This window comes from Odocoileus virginianus, chromosome 3, assembly GCF_023699985.2.
Source record: "Odocoileus virginianus isolate 20LAN1187 ecotype Illinois chromosome 3, Ovbor_1.2, whole genome shotgun sequence".
In the NCBI taxonomy this organism is placed as follows: Eukaryota; Metazoa; Chordata; class Mammalia; order Artiodactyla; family Cervidae; genus Odocoileus; species Odocoileus virginianus.
In genome coordinates, this window is record NC_069676.1 from 50,403,606 (window position 1) to 50,415,746 (window position 12,141).

General features: G+C 44.6%; 1 protein-coding gene and 1 pseudogene across 14 annotated transcripts in view; both read left to right on the forward strand.

Annotated features, from left to right (window-relative positions):
• Positions 1-12,141, forward strand: part of ARHGAP26 (Rho GTPase activating protein 26) — a 548,614-nt gene that overhangs the window by 171,101 nt on the left and 365,372 nt on the right. The window lies entirely within an intron of this gene.
• Positions 9,146-9,492, forward strand: LOC139032584 (pancreatic progenitor cell differentiation and proliferation factor pseudogene; annotated as a pseudogene).

The window sequence follows — 12,141 nt, forward strand, 5'->3', positions numbered from 1 at the left end:
CTCTGGGGAGGCACTGTGTCATTCCTGCCCACCCCACTGCTGTGACCTCCCACACCCTTCCCCTTTATACTCGGAGCGAGCACTGCATCTGAAAGACACTGTGGAGAAAGAGGACACGTTTTGTGCTGCCCTGTGAGAATCTGTATATAGAATGTTCAGTACCTGCTTTAAAAATACGTCCTTCTCTTAATTTAGTTTAGCTGATACTCTTCATTCTTTTCATTTCATTCATTCATTTATGCATTTATCCATTCTCTGTTGACTAGTATGATTAAAGCATGCGCATATGCCAGTAATTCTCCCTTAAAGAATGGTGACCTTTCTGGGAACAGAGAGACCCAGTACCAGTCCGTGTGCTAAGGACTTTTTCTGTATTATCTCAGAGGAGCCCTGTGAGGTAGGCAGGGGACTGAAGAAAAGAAGGGCAGCGGGGCCTGGTGATTGAAGGAGGTCCTGGGGGGTAGATTGCCAGAGAGAGAACCTCTGCTCTGGTGCTTGCCGGCTGTGGACATGGGCAAATCACTCAGCCTTTTTGATCATCTGCTTTCTCATCTATGAAATGAGGATGATGGTGCCTGCCTTCATAGAATTTCGAGGATCGAAAGAGACAGTGTTTGTAAATTTCACACCATTTCTTTGGTATGTAGTAAGAAGTTCTTAAAAGGTGTCTATTTTTCCTTTTATTGTTTGTAGGCATTTCTGCAAACAATGTTTTAGGATCTGTTTTAAAGATCCAGAAACCAAGCCTTGGAGAGGCTGTCTCAGCCCAGGTTACAGTGAATACTGCAAAGGACGATAACATAATAACTGCCGTTGAATGCACAGAGTGCCATGAAGAGATTCCAGGGAGGAGAGTGGCTCTTGGTTTGTGTGAGTGGCAGGAGATGCTGCAGGCTGGGTGACATGGCATTGGGAGGACTTCATGGAGGAGATGACATTGGAAGGATTGGTCTATCTGGATGAGGGGAGACCAGGAAGGTAAACATTGTGATGGAGGGAACAGCAGGGATAAAGGCCCAGTCAGGAGGATAGGGTGGCATGTGTGCTTGTGCTGGGAACCCTTAGGTTCAGAGGAGAAGCAGGGCTGTGTAAGCCTCAGGAGTGTGGAGCCTGGGCTATGGCTCTATACAGAGTTTAGTCCAGCTGAAAGGCAGTGTCTAGAGGGGTAAAGCTTTAGTTGGTGAAGGGGAGTTGACTTGATGGAAAGGAATTTTGAACTTCAGTTGGCGAAGTTGATTTCTGCCCACAGTGCCTCCTGGGATTGTTTATTTCATCTGTAGAACACCATCCCTCTCAGCTGCCTTCCTTAAACTGTAAGTCACTCTAGACACTAGTTTTGGTTTTACCTGGACTGTGAACAGATACTCCCTGAGCTTTTGGTCAGCATTCTGATAGAAATAGGAGACTATAAGACTGGATGGCCAGTTCTGTCCCTGGGGTCATTTAAATTTGAGACTGTTGGAACTTGAGCCAAGTAAAAACTTGTTTGAAGTAAATATCGTGGGTGGCCCTGTGGTTTCCCCAATCATGTTTCCCTCTTTTACTCTCTCGCAGTTTTTCCTTATTTCCCATGGTCAAGTTCTCACCATAGGTAGTTCTCAAGTCTTAGCTCATCAGCCGAGGCAAATGCTTCTCACTTCCTGTAACATGGGGTTAGAGAATGTCGTGTGCAAATGAATCCCTGTTGTGTGTGCAGGGTGGATGCTCTCAAGGTGAGCACTTTGTGAAAGTGAATCTTGCCTGCAGTGCTTGCTTTGCAAGGTAAAAGATTGCTTTAGTTTTGAACACCTGTGCTCTGACACGATTTATTTAGCATTTTCGTCATTGGATTTTCCTGGAGCAAGATTGGAAGCTCTTTGAAACAGGGATCTGCTCTCTCAATATGTGGTCCAGCCTTGGCTTGTGGGAATTAACCAGTAGGTTTCTGATCTCTGGGCCAAGTAGTCCTTCCTTCCCTCCTGTTTGGTTTCTTGGCCTTACTAAAAAATGGCTGTCAGAGGATAAATAATTGGTGTACTGTATAGATCCCAGGAGCAATTAGTTGTCTTTGCACTAAATTGATTTTAAACTGGAGGTAGTGATCCAGATCATCTTTTTACTGATTGTCTCTGCCATGCTATTTATCTCTTTCATGCTAATTTCATTCCCAACTGCATCTTGATCTAAAAAAATGGTTTTATCACCATCCTCTCTGAGCCACAAACAGCACTTTAAAAGGAGGCAAAGGATGTGAATGAAGGTCTGCAGTTTTGAATAATGGTATGAAAGACTGAAACCATTAAAACAGGAGAACTTTCATCTTAGCTGAAGAAGCAGTTCAAATAGGTTTTCACGATGAGTAGGTGTGGACTCTGTCCACTCTGTAGTTTCCTCACCCTTGAGTGAGACAGGTTCTCATATAAAACAGAAGGAGCAACAACCAAACACAACAGCCCCCAAGTCACAAGACTTCAGAGCAAGTGAAGCAACTGCAGCCTTATCTTTTCTCTTCCCTCCCCAAACACTCACGTTGGTGCTGGCTTTGCTTTCAGGAAGATGAATGGTGCTTGGGAAGGAATGTGGGTTCATTTTCAAATATGACTCGCCTTGTGGTGTCTGAGTATCATAGGCACTATGGTTGGAGACACAGTTAATCAGTAGAGAGACTGGTCAGCCTTCTCTCCAGGGAAAACCTACTGATGTTCTTAAAGCTCTCTCTCCCTGTTGCAATCCTCCTCCCTCTCTGGACACATGATCCATTGCTTTAGGGCCCAGAGCATTCTCCTTCCCCTCACAAGGCATCATTAGACTCTCCTCCTTTACTAGAGGCACATTTCCCTTTTCATCTGCAAACTGAAGTCTTCATTGTCTTTTAATCAAGAGGGAACAAAAGACCAATCCCAGCAAAACTTCCCTTTGTACCTCTCCCACTTATGTACTATCCTGTGCTGTTGCTGTTTTCATAGCTAGAGTGTTTGAGAGTGTATTTTGTGTTTACTGCCTTTACCACTGAAAGCCCTGAGGTCCAGTTTCTGCCCATAGTTCTCTTTGGACCTGTTGTCTGTCTCAGAGGTCCTGGGGCTGCCCACTTACTTAAACCAGTGATTGTTCTTGGCCTTCTTCTTTCTCGAGACTCTTTTCCTTTGCCTTCATCGATGGTGTACTCTCCAAGCATTCTTCACCCCTTCTGAGCATCCCTTCCTAGCTCATCGTTTTTGTCCTATGGCTCTTCCCAAGGTTCCAGGCCACCTTTGCCTCCCAGACCAGAGGGTTTGTCTCTTTCTGTCATCATTAATCTCTCCTGTCCCTGGCTTCAACCATCACCACTTGGACGTGATTCCCAGACTTCTGTCCAACAGTCCCTGCCCCTCTCCTGTTCTTCATCATCCTGAGGGCCAGAGAGGTCAGGAGGTCTGCCTGAGTCATGGCAGGTTGTTCATAAGGTCTGTATATTTCTAGAGTCCTTGCTTCATAGGCACACTGCCCCTCCCCAACGTTGGAAAGGTAGTTCACTTTGACCAGAAAGTTAGAAATGAAACTGAACTCTAGCAGTAGTTTGGATTTGCTAGTTGTCCTCCCTTCAGAGCTTGATAAAGTTATGATAAGCACTTGTGCTAAAGGGTTCTACAAGTTTTCTGTGAAGAGTTAGGGAATGCTGTGTTGAGAAATGTTAATGAAAAAAGAAAAAGTCTTGTGCGTGAGGTAAGCAGTAGGGCTAAGTGTTAGGGAACTATTTACCAGGTAGGGGCTCTGAGCAGCTGGATGGGGTTTGGAAGGGGCAGGTCTTAGATGGGAGTCATTTAGCCTGTAAGGCACTGTGGGTGTTAGTGGGTGTTGTAATGAGGATCCCATTGTCCTTTGGAGGCCTGGGACCAGCGCAGGCATCGCCAGACTCCTCTTGACCAATGTGTCTGCTGTCCAAGGTGAAAAGCCTTCTAGGGAAAGAAAGTATGACAGGATCTGCATTCTTAAAATCATTCTTGTATCTCTTGTGACATTCAGAGTTGGTTTCTTCGTAGAGGCTGTCTTCGGGCAGGTTTATTTTAGTTTTCCCCGAGTGACTCTAATGATAGGAGTTGTGCTATTAATACAGATGTCCATGGCTTGTCACAGAGGTTTTTATCATTTTGCACATAAATTCTCACATGCTGATGTATTTTGGCTCCTTGCTGCATATAAACTGCCAGCAGTCATATTGATTTTTACACGATCTGGTTGAGTGTCCTGGATGGGAGCTGGTGGAAAGGTTCTTTGATTCAGAGGATTTCTGTGTTCCTCTGCACTCTGTCGTTGTTATAACCATGATCTCTCCCTGAAAGTTTGTATCTTACTTGTATCTTAAAAGACCAGCAGAACAGAAGAGTTTGCCAGCCAGAACCTTGGGTGTCACTCTGCCTGCAGCCGGGGAATTGAACTGTTGTCTTTCCGTGTCCTGTTGAGCGCTTCTTTTGGAACCAGAGAGATGTTAGTCTCTCTCGTGCAGAGTCTTGCTGCTCTGAAACATGTGAACTCCCTTACTTCTCATACTTGCCTTTGTCAAGCTCCAGAGGTGGTGGAAGTACTGATGGGGGAGGGTCAGAGAATGTGCTCAGCAAAATTTGTACTGGAAAAATTGCTTAGACTGTGAAGTGGCTTTCTGAGGCAGTTGATGGGCAGCTTGTCCTTACAGTGCTATAGCATAGATTTTTAAATTGTGGGATCTAGAGTCGGGCTCTTGGGTTTATATCTTGGTTCCACCACTTAACTGGACATTTTCCTCTTTGTAAGCTGGATTTAAACAATAGTACTTACCTTAAAGGGATTGGGGGAGAATTGCATGACATAATACCTTTAAAGCATTTAGGGGCTGGGTTCATAGTAAGCTTTCAATAAGTTGTTGTCTGTCATGACGTTGAAAGTTCTTCTGAATAGCCTTAAATTCAAGTTCTGAGAATGTTGCAAGTCCTTCTTAGTATGTAGACAACATTCTACTTGGGCATACATTTGTAGGAAGCTACACGCTCTAGGAGAACTGGGTTATGTATGTTTTTATTTGTAGTATAATGGAAAACACAGAAGACAGTATCTGACCTGTAGTAGGTGTTTAATAAATCCTTGTGGAATGAATGAATGAAGCTGTGAGCCAGTCAAGAACAGGAATATGGCTGGGTGGGATGTTTGGTGTAGCCGAGTCGTTTTTATTAGTTTGTAGTTATAGGAACCTGCCTTGTCCTGGAGATCCTGAGAGGTAAGCAGCAAATTTAGGGGGAAAGTCTTCTTTTTTAAACAACTCAATTGGCATACAAAAAACTACACTTGTTAAATTGTACAGCTTGATAAATTCTGTTATCTGTATACACCTGTGAAGCCATCGCCACAATGCTAGGGGAATTCTTAATGCCTGTCTCAAAAGTCTTTTGTTTCTGGGTAGCTGATCAGCCACTTCCCCCTTTGCCTTGATGTGGCTCTCTGCCTCACATAGAGGGAGGGTCTGCTTTCCTCCCCTTGACATCATTCCTTCCGAGCCACTGTCTGCATTTTTATATCCTTGCCAGTGAGCTTTTAGATGATTATTGTGTGTGTTTTTGTCTTTGTTGAGTGTCTATTCCACCAGGTTGCAGGTTGGGAGCACGAGGACTATATCAGTTTTGTTCAGTGTTTAATTCTCATCACCTCCCACAGTCCCCCACACATGGGAGGTGTTCAGTGGAAAGGTAAAGTATGAATCAATGAATCATGGTGCTTTGGGGCCTGATTTGAGAGCATAGGAAACAATTGTTCTGAGACTCAGAAAGTTATTCTTATCTTTAGCAGAGGGAAATCAAAGGGAAAAAAGGCCTCCTAGGGTCTGAATGACTTTAACTTCGTTACTGAGTGAGACCAAGGAGAGCCTGGAAATGCAGGGAATTTAACCTGATACAAGCCAGACCCAAAGGTGAGGCACATGGGGACCTCTTCTGTTGTTCTGAGTCTAGCTGTTTTATGTAAGAGTAAACATTTATGTTGGGTCTCTGTTAGGTTTTTTTTTTTTTTAAATTGCAAACTGTTTCTCTACTACAGGTTGCCATAGAAGGGGGCTTTGACTGGATATGCTCTCAGAACCCCCACCCCCCCATCCTTTTCTTCTCCAGTTGTGGTATTTCTGCCCCACCCCACCCCACCCCTCAGTTGTAAATGGCAGTAAATTTTCAGAGTCAGCTCTGATTCCCTCAAAGAAAAGTCTCTCTTAGGTACTTGAAGAATCATAAAAATAATAATTAAGGATGACACAACCAGGTAAGTGGTCTGTGGTGTGCATTTTGGCAAGAGTCAACATTGTAAAGCAGTCAGTACTGACTGTGGTAGAGAAGAATGAGCAAGACAGGCTTTAACCCATTACAGAGAGAAAGGGGTGGGGAGCGAGAGGGAGCATGTTTGTGCTGGTGAAGCTGATGTTCCACTAAATGTTTACAGAAGATCTGGATACCAGATTCATTTAGAATTATCATTTCTTTCAGATGCTAGGAGGCAGCTGGGGTGATTTAGGAAGAAATGAGGTGATTCCAGAGGTACCACTTAAGGCTCTGAAACCTTTTATACTGTTAAGTTGTGTTCTGTACAGATTTCATCCCAGGTGCTTTGCTCCCTAAATATCCATCTCTGTCCTTCCCTTTGTTCATCATCTCATTGACTGCCTGTTATGTATGAGGCTATATCCATACACTCATCTGTCTTCCTCCATTTGTGTATCCACCTTTCCTATTATTGACTGCCTGTTATATACCAGGCACCCTCCCTGCCCTCCTTTCATCCATCTACCCATTCTCAACCTATTCATCCTCCAGCCATACAGAATTTTGGCAATCCTGTTATGTACCAGGTGCTGTTTTAGGCTCTAGGAACCCAGAGGAAACAGGCCCATGAACAAGATTGTTCTGTTGTTTTTCAGCTTTAATGTGAGGTTATTAATTACTGACTTACACCCCATCACCACCATGTCATGCTATGAAGACACAGGCTGGGTCTGCTTTTTCCTTCCTCTGTTTCTCAGACTACTATATCAGGCACATAGATGCTCAATGCATAGGTTTTTGAATGAATAGTAGAATTAATGAGTGATCTATATAGTGTGGGACACGCTGTGAGAAGTCACACAGAAGGCAGAATTACTCACGCTGACCCCGTTTCTGGGCTGAGTAGTGAAGAACGAGGGCTGGCCGAGCGCGCTGCTGAGCTTGCTGTTTGTGCACTGGCTCGTGCACCCGCTGAGCTGCTCCCCTGTAGTGAGCTGTGTGGGAAGGCAGCAGGCTGTGATTGAGTACAGGATTGGCAAGGTCTCTGGCCTCTCAGAGCTGCCACGCTGAATGTGGAAAGTGCTCAGAGAGAGAAATCCAGGTGCCCTGGGCACGTTGGGGGGCAGCCTGGGCCAGTGCAGGATGGCAGGCAGAGTGTGTGTAGCTGGCAGGGGTAACAGGTTGCAGTATTGTTGGACAGGGTGAAAGCAGGCCTGTGAGGGCACTGATCAGGAGGAAAGCCAGGACTGCCCTCAGTGAGGCCAGGACAGGGCCGGCTACAGTATTGGAAGCATTCCTTTTAGTGTTGTTGCAGAACCTCTAGATTTTGGTTGCAATGTGACTTAAAGGCTTTGGCTTCCTAAGAAAGGAGGTGTATTAGCTTCCTGTGGTAACAAATTTCCATGGTCTGGGTGGCCTAAAACAACAGAAATTTATTCTCTCGTGGTTCTGGAGGCTAGAAATCTGAAATCAGGGCTATGTTCCTTCTGAAGGCTCAGTTGAAGGATTTTCCCTTGGATCTTCCTGACGTCAGTGGCTTTTAGCAATCCTGGGTGGTGGCTGACTTATAGCGCCATCACTACACTCTTGGCCCCTCCTTCCATGTGTGTGCATGTCTTCTCCTCTGCTTTTAGGGATACTAGTCCTTGGGTTTTGGTCCCAATTCTAATCCACTGTGACCTTATCTCATCTAATAACATCTGCAAAGACTCTGGTTTCCAAATAAGGTTATGCTGTGAGGTTCTGGGTGGACATGAACTTGGGAGACATCATTTAGCCCACTGTAGGAGGGGATATTGAAGTTGGTGTAGGTGTGCTGAGAGGCTTCTTATGGATCTTCTCATTTCTCAGGGCTTTTGGGTTGACAGGCAGGAGATAGGTGGTGAGGAGGGTGGGCCAGGAGTGGCTGGAATTCCAGTCTCTAGGGAGGGCTCCTGGCTACTGGATCCTTTTCAGCCTAAAGGAAGCTCTGAGACTATAAGAGGTGGCCCTGCTTATGCAGTCCCTGACTCACGTTCTCTGTGTCCTTCTTGCAGTGAGGGGACAGACGTGAGGGTCCCTTACTGGCTGTCCCCAGAGCACCTTGAGAAAGGAGGAAGTGTCCCCAAGAATAAAACGGCCAGGATAATTAGCAGCCCTAGCTGACAATGACCCAGGGTTTTTCCAGGCGCCTCCTCTTCTCTGGGAACAGTTTCCTGCTTCTTTCTTGGAGGCATGTTGCCAGGGACTTTCTGGGTCCCGGACAGGACATGGCTTTCCTTTTCTTTCTTGTGTCCCTGCGTTCTCAGGTTCAATGTCAGTAGTGTCCTGCCGTCCCTTGGCGTTTAAACAAATGACTCAACAATGTCTTCCTATAACAGCAGTTCTTAAACTTGCTGTGATTTCCAGATTTGATTGCCAATCTGGAAATTTGATTTCCAGATCTAATTTTCAGATTAGATTCCCAGAATTTCAGATTTAAAAAGTCTGGGGTGATCTGGTTCAGGTGACCTTTCAAAGACAGATCAAGAAACACTGCTCCTGAAGTTAGGTTTCTCTGTTTTCCCTCAAGTAGTACCTGGTGTGTTAAAAGGGATGGCTTCTGTGTTTGCATGACACAGTTTGACACCAGATTATATTTTTAAACTTATGACCTAGTTATGCTGTCTAGGTATACAGATACCAATTCTTTGCCTGTCGTTTGCTTGTAGGTAAAGTGATTTTAAGATTGAGTTAGTGGTACCTTGAAAACATTGTAGGACTATTGGACAAGAAAGAGAGTAGGGCCTGCATGTCTGGTCCGTGGAGCGGCCGCCCGCCTTTTTTTATGCAGATAGGCTTCGTGGCCTAGTGCCCCCGTGCCCACCATCAGTGATCGCACGCCGAGGCCCGCGAGGGGTTGCTGCCAAGGTTTCCACCAGCCCGCAAGCAACAGCATGGCAGCCATCCCCTCCAGAGGCTCACTCATGGCCACCCACGACTACTAACGGTGCCGCCTGGGTTCCACTTCCAGTAACAGTTCCTGCGCAAGTGCTGAGTACCCTGGGGAAGCCATCCCCCACCACCCGGTTCTCCCCAAAGCAGACCCCAGGACACTGGTGGGCTAGCTTCTTCTAAGGGAAGTCCACTCTCCCGTTCATGGCCACGGTGCTGGAGTCCTCAGAGCGCTCGGAGTCTGCCCAGGCCTCCACCAGCACGACCACCTGTGACCTGGCTCAGAAAGCTATGGGGAAGCAGCAGCGGCGGCCAGCCTGGCAAAACCAACTGCAGGCCCCCATCCTGAGTGACCGCCACCAGCTTCCAGGCTTCCTTCCAAGGCACTAGGCTCATCAGAGCCCTCTTCCTCCCCCCGCCCTGTACCCTCCCTCCCCCTCCTCGCCCCAAGACCAAGCAGGCTACAGTCAAGGGAAACAGTTTGGTTTTTAATATCAAAACAGCAAAACACCAAAAAGGAAGTTGAGAGAATCCCACTCTGCTATCTGAGCCACACGAGCGCACCTTTCTCACACCCCGTAACGCTGTGCCTTTCATCAAGTGGACAATAAACTCCAGGAGTGAGAAAAAAGAAAAAGAGAGAGTAGGAAAAGTGTGTCTTATGGCTTCAAGGCTAAGCTAAGCCTAGGAAATGAGGTCCCCATTTGATTTCGTGAGTATAATGGAGTAATTAAAGGGATGGCTGATCTTCATTTTGGTGATCTGACGTCTTCCCTTTCTGTAAAAAGAGGATTGTAGGGTTTGTCACTCCTGGCTCAACTCTTAAAAAGAGTCACGTGAATTCATTTATACATTTAAAAGTATTATTGGAGGCTTACTTACTACATACTAGAATTGTGACAACTGTCCTAATATCCTTGGTGGTACACATTAAACAGCCATGAAAATCAAAGGAAATTACCTGTCATGTAAAGGGACGGGAAAGGAAGTTGTCGGGAGGCAGGAGAGCGACCATTGGGAGTGGGTGGGGGATGAGAGGAGGCCACTTCCCTGAGGAAGTGACCCTCCAAGCGGAATTTGAAGAGTGACAGCAGCAAGATGGAGAGGATTGGGCGAGGACTGTGGGCTGAGGGAACGTGCCAGGCTTTGTGGCCAGAGCAGGTGCATAGTTACACATTTTCTTTTCCCTTGTGTTGAGAACTTTTTTTAAGATGTACTTTCTTAAATACTTTCAAATATGCAATACAGTATTTTTAAGTATAGTAACCATGTTCTACATTACACACCCATGACTTTAGTTTATAATGGGAAATTTGTACCTTTTAGCCACCTTCACCCGTTTTGTCTGTCTGCTGCCCGCTGCCTCTGGCAGCCACCAATCTGTTCTTTGTACTGTGAGGCGGTTTTTTTGTTTTTGTTTTTAAAGTTTCCACATATAAGTGAAATCACACATTATTTGTCTTTCTCTGACTTATTTCACTTAGCATGATGTTCTCAAGGTCAATCTAAGTTGCCACAAATAGCAAGATTTCATTCTTTTTTATAACTGAATAATACTCCATCTCTCAACACACACACACACACACACACACACAAAACACATACATCACATCTTTATCCATTAATGAACGTGTGGTAGTCCAGGCATGGCTAAGACTCCATGCCTTCAATGCAGGGGGCCCAGGTTCAATCCCTGGTCAGGGAACTAGATCTTACATGCTGCAACCAAGAGTTTGAATGCTGCAGCTGAAAGATCCCACTTGCTGCAATGAAGTTCAAAGATCCTACCTGCTGCAACTAAGACCTGGCACAGCCAAATAAATAAATAATTAAAAATACATTAATATATCTAACCTACTGAATATGGTAGTTTAGTCTAGCCTGCCTAAACATACTCAGAATACTTACACTAGCCTACAGTTGAGCAAAATATGCAAACCCTATTTTGTAAGTGTTGAATAGCTCATGTAATTTATTGAATATTGTATTGAACGTGAGAGACAGCATGGTTGTCAGTGTATCGGTTGTTTACTCTTGTGATTGAGTGGCTGACTGGGGCTGTGGTTCCCTACCACTGCCCATCATCGTGTGAGAGTATCATAGTGCATACTGCTAGCCTGAAAAAAGATCAAAATTCAAAACTTGAAGTCCAGTCCCCCCGAGAGGGTTACTCATTTGCACTTTTGTAAGTCGGAGACTGTCTGTGGTGTTTTTCTTTTCTTTTTAAAAGAATTTATTTATTTTAATTGGAGGATAATTTCTTTACAATATTGTGGTGGTTTTTGCCATACATTGACATGAATCAACCATGGATGTGTTTTCTTAAGATACGTATCCAAATGGGGAATTGCTGGATCATTTGAGGACCCTTCACACTGTTTGCATAGTGGTTGCACCAATTTACATTTCCACCAATAGTGCACACGTGTTTCCTTTTCTCTGTATCCTTGCCAGCACTTGTTGTTTCTTGTCTTTTTGATAACAGCTATTTTAACAGATGTGAGATAATCTTTTTGTAGTTTTGATATGCATTTTCCTGCTGATGAGTGATGTTGAGCTTCTTTTTTATGTACCTGTTGGCTGTTTGTCTTCTTTGGAAAATTGTCTATTCAGATCCTTTGCCCATTTTTAAATTGGGTTGTTTGGGTTTTTACTGTTGACTTATATGCATTCATTATATATTTTGGATATTAGCCCCTCATCAAATATATGATTTGCAAATATTTTCTCCAATTTGGTAGGTTGCCTTTTCATTTTGTTGATTGTTTCCATTGCTGTGTAGAAGCTTTTTAGTTTGATGCAGTCCTGCTTGTTTATTTTTACTTTCGTTGCCTTTGCTTTTGGTATCAAATTCAAAAAATCACCTCAAAGACTAATGTTATGGAGATTACCATCTATGTTTATTCTAGGAGTTTTATGGTTTTGGGTTTTATATTCAAGTCTTCAAGTAATTTTGAGTTAATTTTTGTGTATGGTGTAAGAGAGTGGGCTAGTTTCA